Here is a 4,760-nt window from a genome sequence, read left to right as displayed (position 1 = left end):
GTCCATGATGCGCCAAAAGTGAAGAGTTTAAAAGTAAAGCGATTCTTACCCTCTTGATTTTATTATCAAAAACTTAATTCACAACTACACATTTATAAAAGGCGCAATACCTCCGGTAAGATTTAGGTACAAAATTAACAAAACCCAAAAAAAAATATATAATACAATATTCCAGTTACCCGTCGTTTGTCACCATTAATCCCTTTATCCTAAAGATAAATAACAGTTTGTCGACGAAAATTCCATTCGATCAAATGTTCGTCGATGAATTGTCCATTCGATGAATTGTGCATTCGACCAACTGTTTGTCGACCAACTGTTGTCGACCAATTTTCCGTCGACGAAGTGTTCTCGACCAGCTTTCCGACACCGGATTTGGGTGTCATTGTATTCTGTTGGTTAATTCCTACCATTTTAGCCACCGTACGTCATGATTGGAAAAATAGCAGCGAATATACGTAACTAAGGCCCTTTCAATATTTTACTGTAATTGATTTTTCTGTGTCATTGTATTCTGTTGACTGATTCCTATCATTTGAGCCGCCGTACGACACGTTTGGACCAATGGGAGTGAAGATACGTAACTAATACCTAACAAGAGGTTTACTCAAACTTCTTTTTTGTACTTATACCACTCGGTAAAAGTACAAAAAAAAGTTTGGGTAAACTTTTGCACAACTGTGTAAATACTAACGAAAAATCTAAAATATTAAAAAAAATTAGTGGAATCCGTTAATCTGTTCTCGAAAAAATTAGCTATGAAAATGAGCATAATTTTCTATATCCCTAACTTTTGACGAGCAGTTTAGCTTAAATGGGGAAAAGCGGTAAGCTTAGACCAAACACCAGTAGGAGGCATTCAATTAATTGAGGAAAAAAATTAAATGGATAACAATATTTATTTCAGTTACACAAAAGGCATTGTCCCGCTAGAATGTTTGAAATCACAATTAATAGTCCTACAAAAAAGACGCGTTTAAAAGTGATAAGACCATTGAACAATAAGCCTGTGAGCTACCTTTTAAACACATTCTTAAAAATAATCCATAACACAATTAAAAAAAGGTTTGTTAAGAAATTCTTTTATAGACTTCAGAAATTCAACAACTTCTCCTGATTATGTTTAAAAAACGTACGGAATGCACTAAATGAAAAAAAAAAAAAAAAGAAAAAGATTTATCATACCGTTATACTATAATATATCCTTACGTTGAATATTTGATGCTTCCCTGTGGAGTATAAAACGGACAGTTGTGTTTTTCCCGTGATCTGCCTTGTTTAGTCTTCTTTGTCGTTTTATTCGTTAAATCCTATCCTCTTAAGTCACAGCGTCAGAAAGCAGTGGGTATATGCAGTGAACGGGAGGCCTATGTCGAACAGTGAACGTTGGGGCCCTTTCGCGTTTATCATATGTAGAGAAGTCGCTTGTCAAAAACTGGACGTATGTAATCGTATTCTATTTGTTAAATACTCTCACATAATATGTCATACCATGTGCGTTAATCCATTTTATTTCTACAATTTTAAAGTGTTATTACATGCCGTCATTTTCATTTGTCTACACCATCGTATTCTGCCAGTTAAATCCCATCGTTTCAGGCGCTGTACGTCACGATTGAACCAATAGGACCGAAGATACATAACTAAGGCCCTTTTGACCTGCTGCTTGTTTGATTTTTCTGTGTCATTGTCTTCTATGATGCCTAAGGCATATTTATGACATGTCTTATTTTTAAAGAAAACAAGTAATTGGACTTCGTAAGTCCTAGGTTTTCACCCAAAGTAATCGAAAGTAGAATTGGAAGTCGATATTTGAATTCTTCGTGTAACTTTGCGTGGATTGATATACAAATTTACTAATTTTGAGTCATTTTTACTAAACTGTTTACACAGAAATAACTCTAAAGATTCAAACCTTTCAATACGCTTCGATTTATGTGTTCGTATACTATTTCTGAGTCTATTGGGACCGTGCAAGTTCGGCAAAACGACACCTGGTTTCTACGCTCTGCAACTTTATTCGCACTTTTAATTATATTGGCCAATTATATTAGTCCTGGTTACTGGATAATTGTCAAGGCCATAATCCAAAAAAATAATAAGAAGAAAAAATAAGATTCAGGTTATGTTATTAAAACGTAAACAATTGTATGTAGTAAATAAAATTAGTTATTAAAATGCAGTACTGCAAGCAAAATACAATTAATTTAATTTGCCTTCATATAATAATTGCATATAATATCAATATTGCAGAGCAACATATAATTTTTCTTCTTCAATGACAGTAGGTATGAAATGTACGTCAATTTGACAATTTCAATGGACAATATGAATTATTTAAGAAAGTTGCAATATTTCTCCGCTATTCGCGCACGATCGTTTCTCGTATCCGTTCCAAGTACTTGCACACCGCGAATAATGGCATTTCCGGTTATAACTTTTTAAGCGGAAATTACGTAAAAACCAAAATTTTACATTTGTTCTCATCTTGCTAAGCCACGTTGAATAATATATCACTTATTCTCTTTCGGCAACTTTAAAATAGTAAATACTTACGGTTGCAACTCTAAAACCGGAACTCCGACGTCAAATTTCTCATCTTTAATAATACCATCCTTAAGTTAAAAGCTTTCATTCGACACCCGATTTGTCATTCTATCTGTATTAATAACGGAGGATTGTATTCGCGGATGGACAGACATACGGACAGACAGCCTAGGTAAAATTTTTCATCTTTAATACCATGCTTGAACTATAAGCTATCATTTGGCACCTCATTTGCCATTATACCTGGTATAATGACGGAGGATTTATACTCGCGGTCGGAGGGATCGACGGACAGACAGCCTAGGTCAAATTTTTCACCTTTAGTATCATCCTTGGATTATAAGCTTTCATTTGACACCTCATTTGTCATTCTACCTGGTATATTGACGGAGGAGCTATATTCGCGGTCGGACGGACCGACGGTCAGACAGCGTAAGTCAAATTTCTCACCTTTAGTACCATCCTTGGATTATAAGCTTTCATTTGACACCTCTTTTGTCATTCTACCTGGTATAGTAGAGGAGTTATATTCGCGGTCGGACGGACCGACGGACAGACAGCCCAAGTCAAATTTCTCACCTTTAATACCATCCTTGGATTATAAGCTTTCATTTGACATCTCATTTGTCATTCTACCTGGTATAATGACGGAGGAGCTATATTCGCGGTCGGACGGACAAACGGACAGACAGCCTAAGTCAAATTTCTCACTTTTAGTACCATCCTTGGATTATAAGCTTTCTTTTGACACCTCATTTTTCATTCTACCTGGTATAATGACGGAGGAGTTATATTCGCGGTCGGACGGACCGACGTCTCACCTTTAGTACCATACTTCGATTATAAGCTTTCATTTGACATCTCATTTGTCATTCTACCTGGTATAATGACGGAGGAGCTATATTCGGGGTCGGACTGACCGACGCGACGGACAGACAGCCTAAGTCAAATTTCTCACCTTTAGTACCATCTTTGGATTATAAGCTTTCATTTGACACCTCATTTGTCATTCTACCTGGTATATTGACGGAGGAGCTATATTCGCGGTCGGACGGACCGACGGTCAGACAGCGTAAGTCAAATTTCTCACCTTTAGTACCATCCTTGGATTATAAGCTTTCATTTGACACCTCTTTTGTCATTCTACCTGGTATAGTAGAGGAGTTATATTCGCGGTCGGACGGACCGACGGACAGACAGCCCAAGTTAAATTTCTCACCTTTAATACCATCCTTGGATTATAAGCTTTCATTTGACATCTCATTTGTCATTCTACCTGGTATAATGACGGAGGAGCTATATTCGCGGTCGGACGGACAGACGGACAGACAGCCTAAGTCAAATTTCTCACTTTTAGTACCATCCTTGGATTATAAGCTTTCTTTTGACACCTCATTTTTCATTCTACCTGGTATAATGACGGAGGAGTTATATTCGCGGTCGGACGGACCGACGTCTCACCTTTAGTACCATACTTCGATTATAAGCTTTCATTTGACATCTCATTTGTCATTCTACCTGGTATAATGACGGAGGAGCTATATTCGGGGTCGGACTGACCGACGCGACGGACAGACAGCCTAAGTCAAATTTCTCACCTTTAGTACCATCTTTGGTTATAAGCTTTCATTTGACACCTCATTTGTCATTCTACCTGGTATAATGACGGAGGAGTTATATTCGCGGTCGGACGGACCGACAGCCTAAGTCAAATGTCTCACCTTTAGTACCATCCTTGGATTATAAGCTTCTATTTGACACCTCATTTGTCATTCTACCTGGTATAATGACGGAGGAGCTATATTCGCGGTCGGTCGGACCGACGGACAGACAGCCTAAGTCAAATTTCTCACCTTTAGTACCATCCTTGGATTATAAGCTTTCATTTGACACCTCATTTGTCATTCTACCTGGTATAATGACGGAGGAGTTATATTTGCGGTCGGACAGACCGAAGGACAGAAAGTTTAAGTCAAATATCTCACCTTTAGTACCATCCTTGGATTATACGCTTTCATTTGACACCTCATTTGTCATTCTACCTGGTATAATGACGTAAGAGTTATATTCGCGGTCGGACAGACCGACGGACAGATAGTTTAGGTCAAATTTCTCACCTTTAGTACCATCCTTGGATTATAAGCTTTCACATTTTTTCAAAATTGGGTGAAAACAACTTGATGCCAGAATGATTTGTTGATGAAAATAATAAA

Source organism: Diabrotica virgifera, chromosome 4 (genome assembly GCF_917563875.1).
Source record: "Diabrotica virgifera virgifera chromosome 4, PGI_DIABVI_V3a".
Taxonomy (NCBI): Eukaryota; Metazoa; Arthropoda; class Insecta; order Coleoptera; family Chrysomelidae; genus Diabrotica; species Diabrotica virgifera.
The sequence above is the reverse complement of the archived record's forward strand: the minus strand, read 5'-3'. Positions refer to the sequence as shown.